Source organism: Panthera tigris, chromosome E3 (genome assembly GCF_018350195.1).
Source record: "Panthera tigris isolate Pti1 chromosome E3, P.tigris_Pti1_mat1.1, whole genome shotgun sequence".
NCBI classification, from domain to species: domain Eukaryota; kingdom Metazoa; phylum Chordata; class Mammalia; order Carnivora; family Felidae; genus Panthera; species Panthera tigris.
This window is the reverse complement of record NC_056675.1, coordinates 27,291,970-27,319,598: the sequence shown is the minus strand read 5'-3', so window position 1 is coordinate 27,319,598 and position 27,629 is coordinate 27,291,970. Positions and strand designations below refer to the sequence as shown.

At 47.6% G+C, this 27,629-nt stretch overlaps 1 long non-coding RNA gene across 2 annotated transcripts in view; it reads right to left on the bottom strand.

Moving 5' to 3' along the window:
- The window catches only part of LOC122234689, a 115,464-nt gene that overhangs the window by 24,188 nt on the left and 63,647 nt on the right, over nt 1-27,629 (bottom strand). Inside the window, exon 6 of one of the 2 annotated variants that reach the window (XR_006212598.1) lies at nt 12,458-12,502. The exons of the other annotated variant lie outside the window; for it this stretch is intronic. This is a non-coding gene — a long non-coding RNA (uncharacterized LOC122234689). The remainder of the gene's footprint in view (nt 1-12,457; nt 12,503-27,629) is intronic. 2 annotated transcript variants of the gene reach the window in all.

The following is a 27,629-nucleotide window of genomic DNA, read 5'->3' as shown; positions in this document are numbered from 1 at the left end:
TAAACGTAAATAAATAAATAAGTAAATAAATAAATAAATAAAAACAAAGCTGATGAGGAAAGCACTGGTGAGCCCCGTGGTTAGAAAGCATGGACAGCAGATAGGCTGGTAGCCGTCACTGCAGATTGGGTGGGACTGTGGAGGAAGAGGAAGAACTTTTTCAAATCACAATTATCAAGACTGAACCCTTTGCTATGAATTTTCCAGCACCTCCTCCAACTTCGGAGTCAGATCATCCTGTGGCCAAATACTGGTTTCATTATGGGTCAGCTGAGTCAGGTTTGGGTCAAGTTTAACCTCTCAGGACCTCAGCCTACCCATCTGTATGTTGGGGATAACAGTTCCTCACAAAGGTGCTGGGAGAATCTTAGAAGAACAGCACATAGGAAATACACAGCCCACTGTCTGCAATTGGGAGGAGGTCAGTAAAGGTCTGCCCCACCACCTTCACACCCAGAGGTAAAAAGCTGGAAGGCAGGGCTAAGGTCTAAATTTTCAGCACAGATTAAAAGGCTTGGCACGTAAGGCAGTGTGCCAGTGTTTAGTGAATGAGTCCATAATCTCATTTCTTCGGGGGTGCTCCATTTAATCTGGTCTCCACAACCATTCTCTGTTTGAAACTTGGTATCTTCCTTAAGCCCCTGTTCATGACAAGGTGCCAACTATCACCTAAACTTCTGATGTTCAGGGGATATTTTCTCCAACACCCTGAACTGATGGAAAAAAAGTACTGCTCCCCAGTCTCTTTGGAGATTCTTGGAGACACTCAAGGTCAGCTACAGCCCTGGGTTCCACATCCACTGAACTGGTTCATCTTACAGGTCACCCGTCTATTCTTCAGGGGTTCTTGCTCCTTTCTGCACCACACCCCCCTCCCCTACCAGAAGCACCCGAACCCACTGCTCCCCAACGTACTACTGCCAAGATACACAAACCAAAGACTTGACCAGTGCTTTCAGAGAAGGGACTGCAAGATGGCATTTCCAACGATCAGGAATTTAATACTCGATAGCCCCATTCTCAAAAGCCCCAGAAATCTCTCCTCCACCACCATTCGGGCAGTCTCCAGATTCCAGGCATGCTTTGGGCTCCCCATTGCATTTCCAGTCTTTTCTCTCCTTCTGCCTGCTCTCCTCCACCTCCACAGTCCAGCCATCCACTGCAAGTTCTCCCTTGCCAGCAGGAGGGTTAGTCTTTTTAGTCTATTCAGGCATACAACTGTTTGGATCAGGCCCATCCACATTAGGGAAGTTAATCTGCTTTACTCAGTCTATGGATTCAAGTATTAAGCTTACTCCAAGGGAGGGAGCAGACCAGTCCCTCCAGGTCCCACATTCCATACCTAATGAAAACTATAAAGGCAAGTTCTCTCCTACGTTCTATCCTCTCTTAAGAGGGGCTCTGGAGCCAGCTGTGGTAACAATTACCACAAAATACTCCCCTCCACCCGCCCCCAATTATTCTGATTGAACACACTCCCTGGCTAAGTGGTGGCTAAGCACTGGGCTTCATTCCTTGGATAATGCTTTTTTTTTTTTTTTTTGTACAACCTTTGGGGTCTCCCACATCACCACAGGAATTATCTCGGCATCTCCAACTTCCATCATGGGCATCTGCTGATTTAACTGGGGATGAATGGTGGGCAGGTAGGTTACAAGGGTCCGAATTTGAACTTGGATGAACTCCAGAATGGAGAATCGTTCAAAACAAAGAACACTCATGCTCTAGGACAGTCCTTCCTGCCAACTTTTGTTTTCCAACCTTGCCTATTCACAATGAGCATCGGCCGACACAAGGCATCTAGGATTTGCTCATCTGATATAGGTACTGGTCCAGACCCAGCTTCCAAGACTGGAAACAGGACGAGGAACGAACATCACAGGAAATAAAGGACATACAACCCTCCCTAACTGTATCCTAACTTAAAAGCCTGACCTCTATACAGAAACCTAATTGTTACATCTCTCAGCGTATTAGTCAGGATTTACTGAAGAAAGAGACCAATACAAGACATATCCATACACAGAAAATCATAAACTTTATAAGATGTATTAACATAAATAAGGTTACTATCATGTTGTTATTACAAATTAGACTTATTGTTATAAAGAATGGCTTCCCTGATTATGGAGGCCAAGGCTCAAAATCTTCAGTCAGCCAGCTGGAGACCCAGGAGACTTGATGACTGAAGTTCGAGCCTAAGCCCAAAGGCCTGAAAACCAGGAAAGCCAATGATGTGGTTCCAGTCCCAAAGAAGAGCTAATGTCTAACTTCGTGTCTGAAGAGAGGAAAAGACCGAGGTCAAGGCAGTCAGGCAGGAGGTACTCCCCCTTGCCAGCAGGAGGGTCAGTATTTTTAGTCTATTCAGACCTTCAACTGTTTGGATCAGGCCCATCCACATTAGGGAAGTTAATCTGCTTTACTCAGTCTATGGATTCAAGTATTAAGCTTACTCCAAAACACCCTCACAGACATATCCAGAATACTGCTAAACCAACTATCAGGGCCCAGTCAAGTGTACAAATAAAATTAACCATCAGACTCAGTTTCCCTTCCTTTGGCATAATACTAGCTACATGGAGGCAATCCTGATGCAAATGGAAAAAAACCAACCAGCGAACATGGGCTTAAGTTCTACCCTTTGATTTATTGGTTTGTGACTTTGAGCTAGCCACTCAACTTTGTAATACACTGTTTCCATGTGTTAAAAACACAAGAAAGAGGAGAGAATCTTACCCACCTTACCTATTAGTAAAGGGTTCCCCCAAGATGAAACCAGGGGCTCTCCACCACAGCCACACAATGCACTTAAATGCAGGTTTTTTAAGTGTTCGTGTCCACACCACACTCCAGACCAATTAAGTCAGATCTCTGGAGGCAAAACCCAGGCATCGTTTTTAAAGATCCCAGGTGATTCTAATGTGCGGTCCAGGATGAGAACCACTGAATTAGGTAGATGTGAAACCTTTCCCCAAATGTGAGGGGTTTTCATTATTGCCCTATGCACTTTCATCAGCCCCAGGAGGTAGGAAGAAAGCGGGCTTGAGACCAGAGATGTCACACACATACATCAGTGCCCCAGGCTGCTAAAATCAGAGACACAGGATCAAAGTAAAATCCAAGGTATTAAGAGAAAACATTTCAATGATCCAAGTCAACTCAATTTTCCCGAAAATGTGACCCTTAGAATTGTGTATCCTCCCAAGAACTGGGAAAAACAGTATAAACACACCATCTAGTCTATTGGCCGGCCTCCAGCCACAGCTGGGTTTCATGAGTTCTCTGGGGTGGGGATGGGGACTCTATCACCCACAACCACCCAACCCTACCTTTCTTCTGGATCCCCCCAGGCAGCTTGGCCAGCTTCCCTCTGGCCATTCCTCATGCCACACAACCCCTTTGCCCATACATGAGGGACCCCAGGCTCGACATTCCAGAGCCAGAGCTAAGAGAACTTACAAGAGATTGGAAGTCTTCCTGTACCCCACAGATGCCTTCTTGACTGTCTTTTTCTGGCATCTCCTCCATCATACTGGGCCAATGAAGGGAGAGGGAGCCCAGCACAACAGTAGGTAAGCCCAGGACTAGGCCAACGCTGCCTGTGGCGGGCCTCAGGCTGTCCTACCGGCTGCAGTGTCTTCCCAGCTAGGTTACTCGGCTTGTCTGCGAATAGGATCACGTGTTCTAAGACCCGCCTCCACGAAGCACAGCATCAGCATCACCTGGGAGCTTGTTAGGAAAAAAAACAGCATCTCGGCTTCCACCCCAGACCTACTCAATCAGAATCCTCATTTAAAAAAAAAACCCAGGTGATTTGCAGGCATGCAAAGTTTAACAAACTTGTTAAACCATTTATGTGTCCAGAACAGGTCACTGAGTCATTCAATGGTCACCAAGCACTGTGCAAGGCACTATGGTAGAATCTAGGCATATAACTGGGAACGGAAAGCAGCCCTGATCCTCAAGGCACTCATGGGGAGCCGTGGGGGACAGACAGTGACAGCAGTCTGCCAAATGCTCAGTCAGGGGTAAGTGCAGGATGCTGTGGGGGTGTGGACGAGGGGCACTATGGTAGTTTAAAATGTGCCCACAAATTCTTGGATACTCCTTCTTTCATGAGGTAGAGTTTAATTGTCCTTCCCTTAAGGGTGTATTGGACTTCATGAGTCACTTGTAACCAACAGAATATGATAGAAGCCACAGTATGTGACTTCAGGGCCTGGGACATCATCTTAGCCTATCAGGCTGCTATAAACAGAATACCACTGGGGGGGGCCTATAAACAACAAAACTTATTTCTCGCACAGTTCTAGAGCCTGAAAGTCCAGGATCAGAGTGTCAACACAGTCAGGGGCTGGTGAGGACCCTCTTCCAGACTGCAGACTATTATGCTCTTGTAGCCCCACATGAGGGAGAGAGAGCTCTCGGGGCCCCCTTTTTTTTTAAAGCATGGCTCCCATTCATGAGGGTTCCATCCTCAGGACCTAATCACCTCCTGAAGGGCCTCACCTGATGCCGTCACACTGGGGGATAGGATTTCAACATACAAAGTGGGGAGGGGAACACAAACATTCAGTCTACTGCCAACATGCAAAAGGCATCGTAGCTTCCTCCCTGCTCTCTCTCAGCCCATCAGTCTGGTGGAAGCTGGCTGCCATGTTGTATGGAGTGAGGGACTGAGGCCTCCTGCCAACAGCTATGTGGCTGAGCTATTTTAAAAGGGATCACCTGGGGCGCCTGCATGGCTCTGTCGTTAAGCATCCGACTTCCATTCAGGTTGTGATCTCACGGTCCGTGAGTTTGGGCCCCGCATTGGGCTCTGTGCTGACAGCTCGGAGCCTGGAGCCTGCTTTGGATTCTGTGTCTCCCTCTCTCTCTCAAAAATAAATAAACATTAAAAAAAAATAAAAAATAAAAGGGATCACCCAGCCCTGGTCAAGCCCTAGATGACTGAAGCCCAGGCCAATGTCATGACACCTTGATCCAGAACCACCCAACTTAGCCACCCCTGGAGAATGCTAAATTGGGGTAATTTGTCAAGCAGCAATGGGGAAATAATATAGGCACCTAACCAGATTCTGAAGAGACAGGGAAGGCCCCAAAAATAATCTCTAATTAATCTCTAAGCCAAAGCCTGAAAGATGAGCAGGAGCTGGTCAGGTGCTATGGGCAGGAGAATGTTCCAGAGAGGGCCGCAGCATGTGCAAAGGCCTGCCAGGGAGTGGCGGCACCTCTGCAGGGACTGCCGGTGATTCATATGGCCAAGGGGAACGGAGCTAGAGGACGCTGGAGTGGCCGGCAGGGGCCAGGTTATGCAGGGCCTCGTGCACCATGGACAGAGCCTCAGCTATCTTGAGGACCATGTGGGACACGCATCAGCGCAAGAGTGACGTGGTCAGATTCATGCTTTATAGCGTTTATCCTGACGTTGCAGGAAGAACAGGTTGGGAGGGAAGCAAGGTGGGAGGTGGGGAAACCAGAGAACAGGCTGCTGCTGCCATCCAGGTGGGGAATTACAGCAGCTCGGCCTAAGGTGAGGCTCCTGTGACCAGGACATGCTGATTACTGCTTGGAGATGCACCTGAGCAGGGGACCAGAGCCTCCTCTGTGTGCACACATATGCACATTTATGCTCAGGGTTTGCTGGCTGGAAGCATGTCAGCTGAGGTAGGGCTTAGAGGCAGAAGGTAAGGTCACGAAGGAGTGATTATGTATCGGGACACCGGCCAGCACCCCCAGAAACCGAGCGTGTAAAGCAATAGAAATTTGGATCCTGGAGGCAGCTCCAAGGGAAATGGAGTCCAAGAGGCCTCATTTGGGAGGTGAGGATGGTAAAGGCTCCTGCCTTGCCCCTCACTCTCACAAAAGAACTGTTTGTTTCTCTGTCCACAACAGTCAAATCCATACAGAAAGTAGATTACTGCTTGCCTAGGGTTGGGGGTGGAGGTTGGGGTATAGGATGGTGTTAGCTAAAGCTTATAGTTTCTTTTTGGAGTGATGAAATGTTCTTTTTTTCCCCCTAATGTTTCTTTATTTTTGAGAAAGCAGAGCACACGCACACGTAGGGGAGGGGCAGAGAGATAGGGGGACAGAGGATCCAAAGTGGGCTCCATGCTGACAGCAGAGAGCCCAGTGCGGGGCTCGAACTCACCAACCATGAGATCATGGCCTGAACTGAAGATGGACACTCAACCAACTGCACTGCTCAGGCACCCCTGGGATGATGAAATGTTCTAAAATTGTCTGTGGTGGTGACTGCACATATGTGTGAACATACGAAAACCCATCAAACTGTATACTTCCAGGGGTTAATTTCTATAGTATGTGACTTATACCTCAATAAAGCTATTTTTTAAAAAGATGATCTTTTCTTGGTGCACCTGGGTGGCTCAGTCAGTTGAGCGTCTGACTTTGGCTCAGGTCATTATCTCATGGTCCATGAGTTTGAGCCCTGCGGCGGGCTCTGTGCTGACAGCTCAGAGCCTGGAGCCTGCTATGGATTCTCCCTATCTCTCTGCCTCTCTTCCACTTGTGTCTGTCTGTCTCTCTCTCTCAAAATTAAATAAACATTAAAAAAAAATTTTAAGATGATCTTTTCTCATACTTAAGAGAGAATGCTGAAGCACTGGATAGAAATGCTACCTGAAGTCCTATCGTGTATTCATTCAGTTATTGTTTACCTACCTCAGATAGACTGTAAGCTTCATGAGGACAGAAATTTTGTTTTATTCATCACTGGGTCTCCAGAGCCCAGAACGGCCTGACACATAGCAGAACGACTTCCTCAGCAAGCCTTGGAGATGTTTTTTAAATAAGCCACACTTCTCAGAGGTGATGGAAAGGGTTCCTGTGGGGTAAGATTCTATTTCTAATTTCAAAAACTCCCCAAGTACCTCCTGCTTTTTGGCACAAGAAAAGATTCAATGAATAAATGAATGATAGGTAGATCTTGAGAAACTTAACAGAAGACCATGGGGGAGGGGCAGGGGAAAATAAAAAAGTTACAGAGAGGGAGGGAGGCAAACCATAAGAGACTCTTGGATGCTAAGAACAAACTGAGGGTTGATGAGGGGTAGGGGAAAGGGGAAAGTGGCTGATGGACAATGAGGAGGGCACTTGTTGGGATGAGCACTGGGTGTTGTATGGAAACCAATTTGTCAATAAATGATATTTAAAAAATAAAATAATAACATAAAATGAATGAATGAATGAATGAGCATCTTGACCCAATCCTCAAGCTCGCCAGCATCCAAAGCAAACCCTCTCCTTGTTCTAATGCAAGAAGTGTCCCTCCACTTTTCAAAGGTCTGTGGGGATGATACTGTCTTCCCTAAGAGCAGCTTGGAAGAAAGTGCCAGAGGTAGCCTATGCTATCGGCATCCATGCAGAAAACGAATTCCCAGAGGCCTTGGATCCCTCCGTCACACCAGTGTGCTTCTCTTCCATCTGACCCCATCCCTTGTAAACCAGTTGAGTCAGCACCAATTAACACTTATTAATCCAATTTTCAGGAAATTGGACAAGCAAACCCAGAAGTTCACAGAGCAGAGCGAATTACTGGAAACCAGACTCAAACACCTCTTCTGGCTTCTTAGCCTGCTAAGATGTTAAGGGGCCCCTCCAGTGGGAACTGGGAAGCACGTAGCTGTTCAGGGTCGCCTTGCATGCAGACGGCTGTCTTACCATCATCAGAGGATTGAGAAATGGGAGGTTGTGTAAGACTAACAGGCCCTTTCACGCTTACGTGGAGCTGGAACTCAATGAATGAGTCACGACACCCCTTCTGGCCAGATGACTCTTGATGCCTGTCTGCACCCACATATCCCCCTGTTCAACCTTGAGATCTGGGCAGGAATGGAATCTCCCATCCGATGGGTGAGGACAAGAAGGCAAAGGTGTTGGCTGCCTCTCTTAAGGACCCAGAGTTAGTGAAGGAGTCCTTGCAGTAAACTGGCCGTGTGAATTTTGGAGTCAGACCCAAATCTGAGTACTCATTTGGCCTTTTGCCAATTACTCTCTGCTCTTAGGCTCATCAGCTATCTCCAAGCCTCAGTTTACCCATCTACAAATTAAGCAGCATCTGCAAATTAACGTCTTCGTGTTAAACCAGGTAATGCATATAAAGCATTTATCACAGGGCCTGGCAAAAAGTTATGTTTTTAATAAATAAAAGTATGTTTAAATAATAAATAATAAATCAATGTTTTAGCTGAAAAAGAAATCACTCGGGCCCTTTCTACCATGTGTTAAAAACTCCAACACACCCTGTTATACTGATAAAAAGCCTTGGACTGTCACACCCCACGCTTTCCCTTCCTTCCCCCAGTTACCCCTACAAAAACCTCACCTCAGATGATCAGATCTGCACTGAATCCGTAACACATACATCTACTCATTCAGGGCTGCTTTCTTGAGCAGCTCCTATATGCCAGGCCCTGGGCAAAGTGCTCATGGTACAAAAATAACAACTTCTACGCCTACCTTCAAGGGCCTTGTGATACAGGATAATACAGGATGAAGGTGCACACAGAAAGTGTAAGAGAACGTCAGAAGATAGAACTTCCTGCTGCTCTGACCTGCCCTCATGCCTCACCGATTGCAAATTCCCTAGTCAGCCCCGACCTCAACCTGCATCCCCCCCCCCCCCGGGGCCGCAGAGAAGCTCATGTGGCCCTAATCCCCCAAACATGGGGCTTTGTCACTGAGGCACTATTCACTCAGTCTTCCAGCTAACACTTACTGAGCACCTATGAGTGCTAGGAGTCAGGCACAATTCAAAAACACTGGGTGAAAACAGTAATAAGACAGACATGGCCACATTGGAGCTCAGGGTCTACTGTGGAGGACAGGTGTTAATATAATAAGTGTGCACAGAAATGAAAACTGGCCACTAGGAAGCAGTGTGCGAGAGTGTATAATGGAATAAGCACATATAACAAGAGGGCAGGAGCTGGTCGTGAGAAGATGATGCTGGAGCTCAGATGTGATGTATGACGAAGGCTTAACTGGCACGAAGGAAGGGAAGGGTAGAGCCGCCAAGGAGGAGCAAAGCCCGTGACAGGGAGTTCTGCATGCACGACCACATGCACGGCCTGCACGAGGCAGCCGGACCACAGAGATGGGGGTTTAGGGGACAAGAGGTCAGAATGGCAGGTAGAAGCCCAACTATGGCAGACTCAGGAGCCTTGTTGGGATTCTTATCCTCAGAACAATGGGGACCAGAGAAGATCCGTAGAAACTGAGGCCTGTAAGGGGAGCTGTGACATGATCATATTTGTGTATTGAGGTGTGGATCTGCTAGGAAGGCCGGTGGAGTGGGCCTAGAGTGGGCACAGGGAGAGTGGTTGGTGATGACTTTGGGGAGGAGGGCAGATCATGCACAGCTTTGCAGGCCAGTGTGAATTCTGGTCTACGTTCACCCGGAAGACTCTGGTCTCTGCTGTGCAGAGGAGAGGTGGAAGGGAGGAAGAGCGGGTGGGAGGTCAACAGTTACTAAGCTACTATGACAGTCCGGATGGGATATGATGATAGCCTCAACAGGAAGGGGGGAGCAGAGAGGATGCAGGGGAATGGAGAGAAACCGTAAGATTCAGGAGCTATTTAGGACACCACAGGCTTCCCAGACAACCTTCCTGCGACTCAGATGTCCCTGGGAATGGACACATCCAGGGCAGGGAGGAATGAGGCAAGGTGAGTCACCTTGCTAGGATTCAGGAGCTGACCTTGCAAGGTGCTTGTGGACCAAAATGCTTGCTCTGGTCTCAACCTGATACCCTATCAAGCATGTTCCTTATCATCAAGCAGGGGGATCCAGCACTTTGGCTGAACTCAATAGAATTCCCTAGAGAGAAGGCCTCACTCTCTCCTATCCCACTGAGGAATCTCGGGTTGAACTTTGTAAGTATGGAGCCATCAATATAATCAGGACAGATTCCAAAGGCACTAAGTCTGAGCCCATATGCCAGGTTAGCAACGGCTTCTCTGTCAGAATGACTTCCTCAGTAAGCCTTGGAGATGTTTTTTAAATAAGCCACACTTCTCAGAGGTGATGGAAAGGGTTCCTGTGGGGTAAGATTCTATTTCTAATTTCAAAAACTCCCCAAGTACCTCCTGCTTTTCGGCACAAGAAAACAGATCTCTAGGAAACAAAATGTCTGGAAATGCTGCCGTTGCTGCAGAAATTAAAGTCCTGGGTTCATTTCCTTTCTGGTGAAATGTGATGGATTAATTTCCCTTCCTGAGGACAAATGTTCCTATAAACCAGGGTTTCTCAACTGAGAGCAATTCTGTCCCCCCCCCCCAACCTCCCCCCTAGGGGACATTTGACAATGTCCTGGAGACATGTGGTTGTCACATGAGGGTGCTATAGAAATCTAGAGAGTAGAAGTCAGGGTTGTTGTTCAATAGCCTACAATTCAAATGACAGCCCATCCCCCACCACACACACACATACACACACACACACACACACACACACACACACACACACACACACGACAAAGGATTATATGGCCCAAAATAGCAGTAGCACCCAAGTTAAGATACTTTATCATAAACCTTGTCTATATCATCTTTTACCATAGCTTTGGTTACACTGAATATAAGGATCATGTTACTCTTGTCCTCTTCCTTCAGCAAATGTCAGATGGACGGACGGACAGATGGATGGACAGACGGATAGGTCATTAAGAATTAATCACTGCATAAATGAACACATGAATGACTAACTTGAATTAACAAGTTAATGAACAAATAGCTAACGTGTATATTTATGATCTCTGTATACTACACACACACACACACACACACACACACACACACGTGTGCGCGCACTTGCTATTATACGCCCTCCATGAGAGCAAGGATTTTTGTCTGTTCTATTTACATCAGTGCCTTCAGCACCAAGCAAAGTGCCTGACACACAGGGTACCCTAACCCTGGATAACAATGTATTAAATTTATGATGTCCCGTAATGTTCTCAGAAAACCAGTGAGGAAGGTACAATTTTTGTTCTCGTGTGACAGATGAAGCAACTGAAGCCCCAAAATGTAAGTCATCCAAGGACATACAACTAACAAGTGAGAGAGCCCAGGTTCCCACAGGCCCTAAAGGACACTCCTGACTATCACTCAGTATTACCTCACTTTAGAAAGAATGAATGCAAGTCAACTCCTTTCAAGACTTTCCCTGGCTTCCCAGGAAGTTCTAAAGACAAAGCACAGCTGGTCTCTAACCTGTCTCCCCCACCTCCCAATTCCTTTGCCTTCCCAGGTGAAACAGTGATTGAACAAGGATCGCTGAACTTTGGCAAAGAAGAAAAGGTTCGTAGCCCCCAAGTTAGTTCTCTTCGAGGCAGGCAGGCCGGACTCAGAGGAATGTGCTCAAGGAATGATGGTCTTGAGTCTCTTTGTTTCAGCTACAAACTTCAATTGGTTGCTAAGAGACTGTACAAAGGGAGGCCCATTAGAAGCCCTCGGAACCCAGAGCCGTTACATAATACCAGGCCCTTCCTTTATAGAAATGCAAATAATCCAAGTCCAAGCCCTGTCTGCAATCTGTGCTGCCTGTGATAAGGGGATTTCTGTGGGGCCCCCAGAAATCCTATCTCATGGGGATGGGCTGTGGAGGAACCAAAGGGTGGCGAGAGGGTTCTTCCTTCCGTGCCACTTCCAAAGGACTTAAATATTAATTAACAGGCAATCCAATCCCCACTACACAATAACCGGATTTTGCACAATCGGTATCCACACTAATTAATTCAATGATCCCAGTGTGTTATTTCCAGCATTGCTTTTCTGGCACTTCCAATCAATAAGCAAGGAGAGCATTTATTTTATGGCTCCAGATGTTGCAGAACCATGGCACTCTCTCATCAGGTTGACTAAGTACCTCTCACTCCTGGAACTATCTCATGATCTGTGCTTATCAAAGCTAATTCAAAAAAGGGGGCCACTAAGAATAAGCAACCTCTGGGTAGCCCTGTACAACCCATGCCAGCTTTGGCTAGAGCTCCTGATTTGGACAAGAACATGGTTCCTGATCAGCGCAGAAAGGCAGGTTTTCTGATTCACGGTTCAAAATGAAAAGATCAGTGGAGCCAGGATAACTCACCCATAATCCCAGCTACCTAACTCATAACTAATCCCATAAGTAACCCAACTACCTAATCCACGGACATTGTAAGGTGCCTTACAGTCAACATATTTTAATCCCCACATACTTACAGAGCACCTACTATGTGCTAAACCGTGTTGTTAAAAACAAGGCAACAGGCTCAAAATGGCCTCACTTCTGCTGAAGCCCACATCACCAAACTGAGACTTAATTACAGTTTTAGCATTCCCAGAAATGGAATCCTAAACCGGTCAATCAAGAATAGTCTGATCAGCACTAGTCAGGTAATCTGCCTGACAGACCCGTCATCCCCTAAAGAAAAATGACCTTGCAATAACCAACCTGTTTCTTGGCCAAGTATAACTTTCTGTTCCCACTCGCTCTGGCCTGTGAAAATAAAGGGAGAAATTCACCGAAATGGAGTTGGGAGAATCAACAGGAGAGGCTCTCATCCCCTACCGCTCGACCTCATTTGCACATCCAAGAGGAAGAGACCACCTTGCAGGTACACACACTACTTCACTCTCCCAGCCCAGGAAGAAAAGTTTCCTCCCGCTCCTGCAACAGCCCAGCCAGTAAGAGACAGTCACGGCTCAGCCAATGAGAAGCCACCATACTTCAAGCTCCCAGTTTAGCCCAATGGGCTTCTTGTTTAGAACACCCCTCCCCACTTCCTCCTTTCTTGTGCGAAAGAGCCTCCTCCCTTGTTCTGCGGACTTACCTTTGATTTTGGGGGTAGCTTGCTTATCCCAGGTTGCAACTCTTTGCTATTCCCTAATAAACCCATTTTTGCTGGTAAAATAATTGGCAGTTTTCATTGTTAAGGTTAACATAGCTATAAAAATCATTTTGTACACCTCCTTAGAGCTCCTTCCCATCCGTTGAATTGGATGCTGCCTGATTCATGAATTTAATAAAGCCAATAAGATCGTTATCATTTACTCACTTGAATTTTGTTTTTTTGACAGCATTCAAGGGGATGAGGTTCTAAGAGCGAACCAGAAAGACGGTATCTCCAGGCTCGCGGAGTTTACATTGTAACAGAGCAGAGAGGTAATCAATATGTTAACAAATGACATCAGTTAATGACAAGGGCTGTGAAGATAATAAAGCACAGTATATGATATAGACAGGGTGTGAGTAGTGGGAGGGCTCATCACCCATCTTGATTCAACCTGTTGTCCTGGCTTCCTTGTATAGATCCCCCTTTCACCCCTGCAAGTGGTCTAGACTGGGCAATAAATTATATGGTCACCTTATAAGTGACCATACAGTGATAGGCTACACTGGACGAGGTGGTCAGGAAAGGCCTCTCTGAGGAGGTGACAACTCTGCTAAGGCCCGAACAGTGAAAATAAGTCATGCCAGCAAGGGCTTCCCGGGCTGAAAAAACCCACAGGTGCAAAGCCCGTAGGCAAGCATGAGCTTATCTTACTGGAACAGAGGGAAGGTCAGTGCAGCAGGGCCATGATGAGCAGAAGGGAAAGTACAAGATGAGACCACAGAGATGGACAGGGGTCAGATCACATGGAACCATGAACACCTGCGTGTGGATCTCAACTTTCATTCCAAGTGGCACGGGGAGCCACTGCAAGCTTTAAGCAAAGGGGTGATGCGGGTCAAAATTTTGAAAGATGGCTCCAGCTTCCACGTAGAGAATGGATTTTAAAAGGCTACGAGTCAAAAAGAAGGCTCAACGAGGACGTTATTGCCATGGCTGAGAGGTAGTAGAGAGAAATTAATGGGAATGGACTCGGGCATGTCTTCGAGGTAAAGCTTACAGGACTTACCAATGTGGTACATATACTGGACATGAGAGAAAGAGGAGAACCCCAAGTTTTTTAAGGAGAAGGACTTTTGGACTGGGAAGCATGATGCCTAAGTGCTGAGTGGAGAGGAGACTCCCAGCACCGACCAAATGTAAAGCTAGCGCTGGCAATTTGCTGAGGGATTGCTATGCGCCAGGCACCGCGGGAAGCACTACACACCTGCACCCCACCGAATCCTCACAACAATCCTGAGAGGGTAGACACTGAGGGGGGAGCACGATATGCCACCCCAGATCCGCATCTGTGGCACAAGGATTATTTTAGGTTATTTTTAAGAGACAGCAGACAGGAGAAAATATCAGAAAACGGAGACGTTACCCTTTCCTAAGAGATATTTACACTTATAAGGGAAATCTCCATTTGTAAGGGGGTCTCCCCCTCTGTCCTAGGAAGTGGGTGACTAGATTTCTAGAAGCTCTTGCCAGTGGACAAGGCAACAACTTGCATCTGCACAACACCCTTACCCTGCTTTTCCTGGTAAACTCCCATGACTGGCCTCCCCCTACCTATCCCAACATCTTCTGGTTTTAGCTGAAGATGGTGTCTGAGGTGGTAGTTTGGGTAGTTTTCGTTGGTATCTCTCAATGTATACAGGAGGTATATATGTCATTAAACTTCTCTTTGTCTTTCTCCTGTTAGTCTGCCTTTTATTTCAGGGAGTTGGGGTCTCAGCCAAGAATCTAGAAGGGTAGAATCTCTAGAGGTAGAGCCCTTGTCACAACATTATTTTCCTCCCCTACAACACTAATTGCCTCTATTTCACAAGTAAAGGGAGCAGTCCTCAGAGAGGATACATGATTTGTTAAAGAGACTAAGCTGAGGTTCAAGGATATGTACCAGGGCTCATGTAACATCAAATCCTAGAGAAAACAGGGCATAATTTCCAGTGTGTGTGTGTATGTGTGCATGTGTGTGCGTGTGTCCGCACACATAAACACATGCCAACCTCACTTTGCCCAGATCTAGGATCTTTGCTTTGAAATGATGGATTACCTTTAGCGAACATTTAAGTGATCGGATGGAATTCATCATAGGAAAATGTTACAAGACAATCCTTTGGACGAAATTGAGGGAAGGGGGTGTCCAAGACTGCACCTTTCTTTCAGATTCTAAAGAACAGGCAACAGTCCAAAAATAACGCTAGAAAACAAAACTCAACCGAGTAAATTTTAAAGACCTTATTGGCTTTATTCAATGATTCACAAACTGGGCAGCATCCAATCTAGCAGCCAAAAAGGAAGTCTGAGGAGCTACAGAAAATGAAAGACTTTTGTAGGCAGAAGAAAGTGGGAACAAAGAAGTTACACTAGACCAAAAAAGTGGTTTGGTTGTGGAAAGGTCACTCTCCTTTAGGGGATGGCCAGGTCTCTCAGGCAGATGACTTGGCTAGTACTGATCAGGCAATTTCTGATTGGCCAGCTTAAGACTCCATTTCTGGGAGAGCTGAAATTGTAATCAAGCCTCGGTTAGCATTAGTGACTCTTTTGGGGCCTGTTGTCTTGTTTTTAATAGTAATACAGCTCAGGAAAGATGCCTGGAATGAAAGATTCAGCCTCCAGGACCATGCAGGGATCAGAAGGCTGAAAAGAGAGCTTTCTATCAGGAACTTTAAATTCGCAATGTGAGTGGCACTTTTTCCTTTTGAAATCCCAAGCCCTACTAAAATTCCCCCAACTCTGAAGCAGACAGAACACTGATGTCAGAAAAGGCTTCTGTGGGCCCGATGCATGGACTCAAGCTTGCTTGCTGCTGGGGAGTTCCTGCGTCCTGGAGAGTCTGCTCTGCCCACATGAGACTGCCTGCTGCAAACTCATCTGACAGTCTCACCTTAGCAATGCCTGGCTCTAATCCAAACTGGTACTGACCAGTCCAGCCTTCGGTGACAGCACCATCATCTCTCCCAGGGGCCATGTTTCTCGCCCCCGCCATCTGGCAGGGAATTATTTTGTTAGCTGAAATACAATGAACGTTGGGCTCAGGAAGGAGAGGAGAGTATACACCTTGGTCTCAGAGAACAGGAAACTGAATGCTTAGTGTGAGACAAATCCTATTAGCAACAACACGGATCTGTGCAGATTCCGTACAGCGACTCCAAGGACAGACAGGAATGTGACAGGAGAGACGTGCCGAACCTGTCAGGTTAGATGATACAAAATTGATTCACTTTCAATTTCCTGGATGTGGGATCAGTGCTACTGTCCTCACTTGCTTTTAGCCTCAGTGAGACAGTGATGCCAGCCCAGATGTTGTCAAAGTCCTCCCAAAGCATAGTGTTTGCTTTTTATTTTTAATTAAAATACAGCTGTGGTCTCACGCTATTTTGGAAATGTGTGGGATCGCTCTTGGTTTTCACAATGGTGGGGAAAGGGCACTATGAATACTGAGAAGGTCAGGTCCATGCCATAGAAAGGACAACTTCAGCCCACGCAGAACTGCCCCACATCCTAGCTGGCATCCCAAAGTCTCTCTGTCTGGACCCTCAAGCTGATGAAAAGACTTACTGGTAAACTCGATTTTCCCTATAAATACAGAAGTATTTTTCAGTCATAATTTACACTGAAGCTTCCAGATCCGGGACTAAATGATAAATCTCACTTTGTTTATTCCAAAAGTTTACCAGCCATTGTTCACCGTGTCAGGAACCCCCAGCACTGGTGGCAGTGCCACTCAAAGTATCAGAGGCCCCAACAAAGCACGCCTGCATCAGATGGCTTCAGTAGGCATCCCATTCGAGGCGATTCTAGAGATCAGTGCAGGCACCCGCCTACATTGGTATGTCTTCTGTATTCACAGTCAAGCAGCTACATTTTGAAATACATACTATTTTATGTAAATTACTTTCCTTCCATTCTCCTTTATAATACAGCAAGGTCATTATATCGAGCTTTTATGAAATTAGGTGTGCAAGGGAGCTATGGAATCTATGATTTTTATTTCTGGGTACTAAAGGGCATGTCACAAAATAATAGTTATAAAAAGAGGGCATTGGGTCCGATAGGGCTGAGAAACACAGAAATACAATGAAAAAAAAATTTTTTTATTTGAAAAAAGAAAAAAAATCACTCTAGTAAGCCATTTTCAGTTTCTCAATATCCCTTCTCAGCCTTCTTTCCCACATGCCCACTTTTGAATAGCTGCAATTATAGTTCACAGAGATATATACGTGTAGTTAGAGTTGCCATTAAGGAAACCCATTTTATGGAGGTGGAAACTGAGGCTTAGAGAAGTGACCCATCTTCAAAGAATTTCTGAGTACCCAAGTTTTCATTCTAATTTTGATTCCAAAATGGGCTGTTCCCACACCAAATTCTGTTCTCATAATAATTGTTAGTTTTTGCTCGTGTAAATGAGCCTTGGATGAGCATTTGAAGGAGGGGAGGATGGAGGGGGAGGTACGGGGTAGAAAGTGGAGCACAGGGGTAGAAAGGGTAGCACAGGGGTAGAAAGTGGAGGAGACTGTGGAGGGGAAGGTGATGACTGGGGGACGGGGGGTTGGGATAAAGACAGGAGGACAGAGAGAAAGAGAAGGAAGGGAGCAGGTGAATAAGGCAGATGTTGCTTTTCTACAGGAAGGAAAATGTGATTTCACTCTACAAGTCAACATAAAACAAGGAAACAAAAACAAACGAGACCAGGAGACCAAGACTTGACCCTGATGATCCATGGCAGCTCCCACAGGCAGCAGCGGCCCCTGGTCCTGGCCGAGCCTCAACAGCCATCGCTCCTCGGGGTCGCTCCGGGGTCCACTCAGAACCTCAGAGCTTGAGGCTGAAGCCGGGGGCCCCGCAGCCGAGGCCCCCTGGTTCGTGGTGGTCACGGGCAAGCCGGGGTCCTCCACCAGAGACATTAGATGGCGAACTCGTTCATGAGGTTAAGCCTGGGTCTGAGCGCTGAGGTTGGTACAGGGGCTCTTGATGAACGTCATGGTTTTTGGCTGCGGGGAGGCCATCACAGCCGGGCCGGATTTTCTCCCTGGGGGTCCCCGGCTCCTTCAACACTTTGTCGACCTGAGATATTTCCAACCTCCCAGGGAAGGGTGGCTTCTGAGGCAGCAGCCGCCCGAGATGCAGCAACCCTCCCCGCGACGCCCTGTCCAGGGGGGTGGAGCACTCTGGCCTCCAAGCAGTAGCCGGGGGCGCAGAACCCCAAGACCGCGGCGACCAGAGTGTCGGCTTCACTGGGGGCCCGTACACACGCGCCGGCCCAGAGCCCCCCCACCTTGAGGACTCCAGCTGGCTGCCTCGGCAGCAAGCTGGGCGCCCGCAGGTTGCGGCGCTTGATCCGGCGGCGGTAGGTGCTCCCGGTGCCTCAGCTGGGCCGCGAGGGGCCTCCGCGGAAGGGAATGGCCCCACCCCCACCCCCACCCCCGCGCCGAGGTCGTGCACCGCGGTCCTCCTCACCACGCGGGGCCGCTGCACTAGACGCTCTCCCACGGAGCCCAGGTTGGGTGCCGGGCACCGAGCAGGGCGGCCGCCTCCCTCAGCGCCCAGACCGATAAGCGCTTCTCCTCCTCCCCATCCAGCCCCTTCAGAGTCTGTTCCCTCTGGGTTCTGGTCACCCTGCACCTGCCCGCTTCCCTCTGGGACAGGTGCGTGACCCGGGGCCCCGCAGCAGCTCCTGTGCGTCGGCGGTGACAAGGCTCAGGCCTCGGCACCAAGTCCTCTTGGGTGAGGGCGCTGTCTGAGGGGTGCCCTCGCCCCTCCCCTTCTTCACTGCCCCCCCCTCCCCGGTCTCGGGACAGCTGAGGTATGCTTCCATTCTGCCACTGTCCATCGTCCCATTCCTTCTTCACTCACGGCTCAGACGAGTGTCAGAAGGGCCCTCCTCCTCCTCTTCATCCTCCTCCCCCTCCTCCACGTGGAAGATTCCACTGACAAGGACTCAGCTGAACTGTCTTCCTTCCACTGTCACTGATATCCTGTGGGTGGGACAGCAGGTGTCTCTTCTCCCAGCTCAGCGGCTGTATTTACTCTGGCTCCGGGGCCACACTCCTCTCTGGCAGGTTCAGAGATGTGCAGTAACAACCCTCCAAGTCCTGCACTGACTGTGCTCCACTCCTTCCACTGCTTCTGCTGCCTCCTCCTCTTGCTTCCTTTCTAACTGCTCAAGGCGGTCCCTTTCTCTCCTGGAATGTTCTCTCGCCGTCTCCTTCCTGTTTTGGCTTTCCCATTGCCAGCCAACTTTGTCCTGTCCTCAATGTCGTTTCTGTGTCCCTGTTCTCCTTTCACTCCAGCATGCTTCCCCCTTCCAAATGGCCACAGTCCCTGCATTTCTCTTTTCCTCTTTCCTGTGATGCTCTTTATCTTTCGAACACATTTGCTGGGGTGGTTTGACAGCCAAAGACTCACCATCCTCCCCTCTGCCTGCTGTGGATCCCCTCTCCTGTCCTGAGCTCCTCATGGCCACTTCTATGTGGGGGGGTCCCTCCACTCCCCTCATGTCAAGGCAATTGTGCTGGGAATCACGGTCATCAGAATATCTTAGCATCTTCTCTCTGCTTTTTCCTCCTGTTCCCTCCATCGCTCCTTTACCTGAAGAACCGCATCTAGTTTCCACTTTGCAAGAGTCCTCTTCATCGTTCATCTGAGTTAAAACACCCTGTGTGGCCATCGTTGGTCCCAGAACCTGAGATCAGAACCCAGTTGCTTCCTGCATAGTGCAGATCGAATTTTTGTTAACCAAGCTAAGCTATTTAAGCCATCTTCTGCCATAAGCAAAGGGACAGAAGATGAGTTTTGCAGAAGAATGAAAAGAGATGGAGAGGAGATAAAGGGAGGAGACAGAGGAGGAAAAGGTGGAGGAAGAGAAGGTGGAGGTGAAGAAATGCCAGAATCTAGAAGTAGAATCTTGCCCCAGGGTGCTATTTCTATGTCCAGAGGCAGTCACTTCTCTCGGTGGTGTCTATATCTCCATTTGCATGGCTACCTGACCAAGTGCATACAGTTACGAGTAAGGCCAACCAGCACAACAGACTGGACAGAACTCTGGAAAAGCTCAAAGACCTGTCACAAAAGTGCAAGGGGGGCACGTTCTAACTTCCTTACAGAGACCTCCCAGCTGGGTCCTCCAGGTGCCACGGGCCCGTGTGCACATGCCGGTGTGTATCCTGTGTGCCTTCTCTCAACTCCCCACCCACGCAGAGGCAATCTCGGAGGAAGCCACGGGAACCCACCCATCACCGAGCAAAGCACATGCTGTGGTTTCTCCCCAGCCTACTGTCACTCCTGGGCTCTGAGACAGCCCCGGCCAGACCAGAGGGACGTACGAGGCATTTGTCACTGAGGTCTACTGAATTTTATTAGCAATTTTCTCCTTTTGTTGGCAATCTCACATTGTATATTAGCACTTGTTTTCATATCATATTAGTATTCATCACAAAAGGCTAATCCCATTAGCCCTCTTCACATTGTATTAGAGAAAACAAATAATCGCTTGGTGCCAGTGTGTCTCTGCAGCAAGACTGGTCTTTTCAACTTTTTTAATTTTTTTTTATTTTTGGGACAGAGAGAGACAGAGCGTGAACGGGGGAGGGGCAGAGAGAGAGGGAGACACAGAATCGGAAACAGGCTCCAGGCTCCGAGCCATCAACCCAGAGCCTGACGCGGGGCTCGAACTCACGGACCGCGAGATCGTGACCTGGCTGAAGTCGGACGCCTAACCGACTGCGCCACCCAGGCGCCCCAAGACTGGTCTTTTCATCTGCTTTTCTGTTCACTCCAGGTCCACCCTCCTCTCTCTGCCCAGCCACCTACACACAGGGGAGACTCACAGATTCACACCCAATGAACCCATCTGGGCTATTCCAGAGCTGGGATGTGCCCTTCCAAACATTCCCATCCATCCATCCAACCATTCACTCGTTCATTCATGCAACTAATATTTATTGAACATCTACCTGTAGCAGGTGTCACTCCAAATGCGAGAATACAGTGGGGAATAAGACACTACAAAAAAAAAAAAAAGGGCAAATAAATGTTTTACTCCGGGTTACGGTACACGTACACAAATTGCAAGGGGATGTTTAAGCAAACTTTTTGAGAGTACTTTGTAATTGTTCACTTGTCAACAAAACGGATATGCCCATTTCAGTGCCTCCATCTTGACCTGTGCATTAAAGCGGGTGCTTTAAAGATCTCTAGCAGGCAGACTTCTGTTAGCTTAGTGTACCGGCTTGAACTTAAAAGAAATCATCCTGCATTTTCCGTAGATATCAATATACACAGGTCAAGATTTGCCTTATTTCAGATTTGTTACTGAACAAGTAAGGTATTTTTAGAATACAATGTAGATATTTATAGGATGCATACAAAATTTAAATAGTTTTTCTTTCTTAAAAAACAAACAAACAAAAAAAAGAGTCTAATGGGGCACCTGAGCCTGGGTGGCTCAGTTGGTTAAGCGTCTGACTCTTGATATTGGCTCAGCTCATGATCTCACGGTTGTGAGACTGAGCCCCACATCGGGCTCCACACTGACAGTGCAGAGCCTGCTTGGGGTTCTCTCTCCCCTTCTCATTCTCTCTCTCTCAAAATAAATAAATAAACCTTAAGAGAAGAGTCTACTTTCTTATACTTTCAGACTATTCTCAAGGTAAAATTGACTGCTCCTCACTTATCAGGCTCAGATGCTTCAGTTATCACAATTTCTGACAAATGCCTCATTTACCAGAACAGCTTTTCAATACTAGGAGTGGTTTTAGAAACCTGACCTTCAGCTGTAGGTATGACACCTGTGGGTCCCCATGGCAATGAAGACGATATGTAAAGATCTGGGTCAGGGGAAGCTTTGCAAACTATAAAGCTTTCTATAAATGTGCATGGCCGTGATCACAAATCATGTCGAGGTCTCATGCCAGGGGAAACATGATGAAGACCAAGGGATCTTAAATGTTTAGTGCAAAGGAAATGTTCAACTGTTTGGTGGACCCTATCTCAGATAAAAACACAGGTTTTTAGATGCATAAAGCAAAACACATAGTATTCAAAAGAAACAGTATACTGAACCACAATCACCACAATACTTTTTAAAATTGTGATAAACCAAAATGTTTATGGAAGCCTTCATCTCATTGAATGACTAGTTGCTCCAGTCATGACTAACATTCTTAAAGAGCTTGTAAAGAAATCACTTATTTCTTAAACATAGATCAAGATAAAGATAAGTCTGGCCCACAAAGTAATGAAGTTGATGAGGAGGAGGAGGATGATAGTGGTGAGGCTAACTGTGTAGAACAATCTTTTGGGCCCCAGTTCTTCTCCCTTCCCGGTATCTACACTCTTGCTATGAAACTCTGCAATTCCTCCCACAAAAGGGAGGGTGTATTTTGCTACTCTTTGACTTTGGGCTCAACCATGTGACCTGCTTTGGCCAATGGGACTATCAGCAGACATGACACAGGAGGAATGTGTAATGTGCACGTGTGGTTAGGCATACCCCTGTATGACTCTATCATCACTGTAAGAAGAGCTGTCCCTGGGTCGTGGCTTCCCCTTTAGCCTGGGCCCCAGAATAAACACACAGGGATCAGAGCCACTCTATACCAAAATGAAATTGACACTTCTTATTGTATGCCATCGAGACTCTGTAGGTGTTTGTTATGCAGCCACAGCTGACTAACACATGGTGAGTGAGGGCAATGGTGATAATAACAAATTTATTCACTTCTTTTTATAGACAGTTCCTTTTAATAATACTGAGGAGACTGAAAGTACAAGGGCTCTGAATTGTGAGGTCTGACTTGGTTCAAATTCGGGTTCTGCAACTGACTGTGTGATTAGGGCATTCATCCTCTCAATCTCAGTGCCCTTGTGTGTAAAAGAATATTTAAGTCACAGTGTAGTCATCTAGAATAACTGAGGTGATGCCCATCAGGTGCCTGGAACAGAGTAAGCACTCAACAAAGCAAGAAGGGTGGGAAGGAAGGAAGGAAGGAAGGAAGGAAGGAAGGAAGGAAGGAAGGAAGGCAGGCAGTGTGGGAAGGAGGGAAGGAAGTTCATGAAAACAGCAAGTTCACCTGGAATTGGGGGAGAAGGTCCATAGCTCACACTTCACTTGCCTGACTTCTTTCCCCCCAGCCCACACTCTAGGAAGGATGCTGTGCCCATCCTCCCTGGGCTTCCTGGGGCATATGGCATCTCCAGAACCACACCAGGTGTTCGATGCTTTCACAAGGCTTCTCTTCCTTTTAAACCTGTTGCCACAGGAATAGAGCTCCCGTGCTGGCAAAAGACTGGCAGAAAGAATGAGGAGGGGGGGGAAGAATCCACCCTCGTGTATTCTCACTGGGAAATTATCCCTAGCCTTTGATATATTAAAATTGAAGAGCTGTAAATGCCGGTTGTCATGGCGACATTCTGCATGCCGCCCTGCGATTGGTGGTGTAAGTTCACTTTCCTTTGGGTGTTGCAGCCTAATTAACTGTTATTTTTGTCAGTGTGGAGGAAGAGCCCACACTTGAGGTTTCTGGCGGTGATTGCAGTGCCTGTGGACTGAGTTAATTTTCACAGACTACAAAGAGAGAAATGGCTGAGCCCCAATCATATTTTTAGTCTCAGGAAAGTTGCCAATGTTTAAGTAAGAGTCAGAGAAAATATTAAGAGCACCCCCCCCCTTGCAACTTTTCTCTTTGGCAATTTCCATTTCTTTAGCAATCACCCAACTTATTTGGGTTGGAGAAGGGATAGCAGGCAGTAGCTAACCCATCCCGAGAATCGGTCCTTTGTTCCTGGCTCCAGCTGACTCTGCTGCCCCCACCGGACACGCATGCACTTGTGTGCCTGTGCTCACTGGAATGTCTCGTTTTGTGCTGTCATCGCACATAGGCTGGTAGTGCACAGCAACAGTACGTCAGCAAGGCTAGCAGGGACACGCGAAAGCCATCTCATCTACTCCTCTTATCTCTACACACAACTAGGTCATATAATTATGCCGGCCAACCTGGTGGATCCAGCCAATTCCCGAAGGACCTCCGGGAAAGACATTCCATGTTGCCACAAGCCTGAAAACCAGAAAGCGGTCTTGCTGCAATCTAAACCAATTTGTTTTCAATTTTGATTTTTAGATGAGCTGAAGTTAACCTGCGTTACAATATGAATTGCTCAACTCACATTCCCGCTTTCTTTCTTTTTTTTTTTTTTTTTTTTTTTTTGCTTCCTGCCATGAGTTTTTAGAAATTGAAGTCTCCCTTCTCCTCAGGAAACAGGAAGGCGGGTTTTGCACTACTAGTAATCTGAATTCTGTTCTTAGGAGAAACTAAGCTCCTGAAAAGCCAGATGTAGGAGTGGCACTTGAGGGCTAAAGAATGTAGAGAATGCGGGTGAACACTTGAAATTAATCTGCGAAGAGAGGAAAAGTAGAAGGAATGGTGGACAGGGCCCTAGACACACAAAAAGCTGTCTTAGAAGGTACAGTGGGCATTTTAAAATTCCTTTTGATCACTCTGCTCCTTTGCATATTCTTCCTTTGTTGGGAGGTTTCTCTACTTTAGGACAGAACCTTCAGACTCTTTCCCAGCAGCCTCTGCAGCAAGGGCACAGGCACATGGCACACAAGTCAACTCGGCCAATCAGCTGGGCCTGGGCAAGACTTGGAAATGGGAGCTGGTTGCTGCGGGAATCCACTCTGAAGAGAGGGGCAACAGGAATGCTCGGCTTCCAGAGGCAAGAAAGGCAGAGATTCTTAACAACAGCATCCCATGCCCCGTGCCCTGCAGTCAAACCACGGTGTCTGGCCCAGGGCAGCCAACATGGCAACTCCATCCACCCAAGGCTGCAGTATAATTTCAGGGATGCTCCTGAATCCATGGCCTCCAGTCAGGTTCTCTGGAGATTCCAGAAATGTGCATGAGAAATATCCTTTAACAAAACCTTTCTGCACGCATGTGTGTGTCTGATAGAGCTTACTGGGGGTTAGGAGTAGAAGGAGGTTGGCCCAAGGAATTCTTTGGAGAAAGAATGTGCATCAGTTCCCTCATGAAACATGTCCCAGCTCTCATCCAAGAGACCACATTTTGGATTACTTTTGACACTCAGCCGCTGTTCTCTCAAACTAATAGTTATATCAAATTTGGCAAAGCCTCACTTCTTGGAGATCTGGATTTTCTGGCATCTGGGGAACATGAGTTTGGCCCTGAGTTGGGCTGAATCATATGGTCCTTGTTCTAGACTTGCTGACTTGGCTGGCTGAGTCTGAACCTCTCCCGGGTGCTCTGCGTATTGTCTGGATCTATCAACCCTAGCACAGGGCAGGTATTACTGATGTGAGTGATGCAGAAGGGTGGCACTCACTCAGATGTGAATGCCTTGCCAGCATTCTTGGTCTCTTAGGAGTTCCATGTGTGTAGACATCTTCCAGCTTCAGAGGCGGGCCGCTCACGTCCATCAGACACCACGCAGGCAGAGATGGAACACATCCCTTTTGTTTCCTTCCAGCTGAGATCAGAGATGCAGATCGGACATCAGAGACGACTTGGCAGAAAGGAGACTTGGGCTGTTCTTAAAGCATCAGTAACACTGGACAAGGCAATGGCCCATGGTACCAATATGCTCAGTGGGAGCCTGCAAAGGGAAGGTAATAAACTCCTTGCCTCATTAAACGAAACAGCGATTTCTGTTGCTGTCAGCTCAGATGCTAACTGATGCACAAGGGCTTGGCCTGTGTTTGTAAATAAAGTTTTACTGGAACACATGCTCATTTATTTACATTTTACCTATAACTGCTCTTGCACTGCAATGGCAGAGGTGAATAGCTGTGACCTTGACTGGCCCACAAAGCCTAGAATACCTATTCTCTGGCCCTTTACAGAGAAAGTTTGCTGACCCTTGGTCGAGGGCATTACTACTCAACATGTGGTCTGGGGAAGAGCAGCATCTGGGAGCTTATTAGAAATGCAAATGGTCAGGACCGACCCCAGACCTGCTGAATCAAAGCTCTGGGCGTGGGGCCCATGAATGTGTGTTCTCCCAAGCTCTCAAAGTGATTCTTGTGCACACAAACGTCCAAGGAGCACCATTCGAGAAAGTTTGCACTTCATACTGCACAGAAGTCTGTCTACTTGAAGAAGATGTGGTGTTTCTACTTCTCCCCCTGAAACTACCCCAAACAAAGCTAATGCCTCCTCCCAGTGGCCCTCAAGGGACCTGAAGGCTCATTCCCCAAGGTCTTTTTTCCTCAATAAAGGGACAGTTCCTACACAGCTCACCCATCACCGGCATCCTGGCCAGCTGAGGTACCTCAGCTCATCAGTGCTCCTCTTGCTAGTTGCCTGAACTCTAAACCATAGGTGTTTTTGTGGGCCCAACATAAACGCACCCTCAGGTGGTGAGCAAATACCAGAGTGCTTAAGTACTGCGACCACGCAATCAGACAGGTGGATTTATACCCTGGCCTTGCCCTCTCAGAGGCGTGACCTTGGCTGCCTTACTTAATCTCTCCAGCCCATGAAGGGAGCAAAATAATTACAGCATCCACCTCGTGGGGCCATTATGAGCATTAAATGAGATAATGCACAAATACCTGGCTCTTGATAAATGTGGGAAGAGCGATGTCATTATTAACCAGTGGCCCATCACAAGCAAATTTTACCTCTTCAGTTAGAGCTGTGTCATCGCCAAAAAGAGAGCAGTAAATGGGCATCTGGCTTGGTACACAAGCTTTTGTGGTCCACTATCATGAAGGGCATTGCCAGCTCTCCGGGTGCCCCCAAAGCCCTCAGCTTCCTTCCCATGGTTTAAGATTTTCCAGCCATAATTCTTCTCTACTGCTTTCTGCCGGTTGTCAATTCAGCGCTCTCAGCTCAACAGCTGGTGAGTCTGAACTGTGTGCCGGGCACTGGGTTAAACACCGAGAGACAGAGGTAAGCAAAAGGACTTTCTTCCTGAACCGATCTTGGTATAGAGCCGTGTCTAGCAGAGGAATCCTTCCCTGCCTCCCCCCGCCGGCCCCGAACAAGGTCTTAAGTGGAAACGCACTGAAAAGAGCAACAGAAATGAGAAGGAAGCCGGGTGGGGGTCGGGGGTATCTGAGCTCCCCCCACTGAGCTTCCTCCAAGTCCCACTTCTCAATTCTCTCTAAAAGAGCCTGAGGAGCTGTCCCAGAGCTTTAGGTATCCGCAGAACAAAAACCAAAGATCACTGGCCCATGAGGTATGGGAAGCGGGAATCAGCCAAGGCTGGGCTCTCAAAGCATTTCCTCCTGTGTGTTCTGTCTCTTGTGTGTCTCTTGAGGAGGTGAAGGGAAATCTTTCTGGTTCTTTGCGAATTCTGTGTCTCCACTTCTGAGCAAGCCTCTCTGAAAGGATCCTTCCATCTTTCCCTATTTTCTGTTCCCTCCAGTGTCTCTCCTCAAACTGCTCTCTCTCTCTCTCCTAGAACCTTTAGACCCCAGAGGATTTGGGAGGCAGAGAGGCCTGAAGAGAGGACTGGATACCTGTTAGTTTTGTCTGGTGGGCATCTCTTTCCCCTTCTTCCAGCCACAACACCTGGATCGTGCGGAGAGGGACCCCCACCACCTTTCTCTTCCTCTCAGACTACACCATTCAGGTGGTAAGGACTTCATCCACACCGCCAGCAGTAAGCATGTGACTCGGCCTGGCCAATCAGAGTACCAGACCCCCTGGCCTCAGTGATTGGTTGAATTTGGGCCAGGAGACCCAATCAGAGCTGAGACTACCGAGAGAAAAGCAAAAG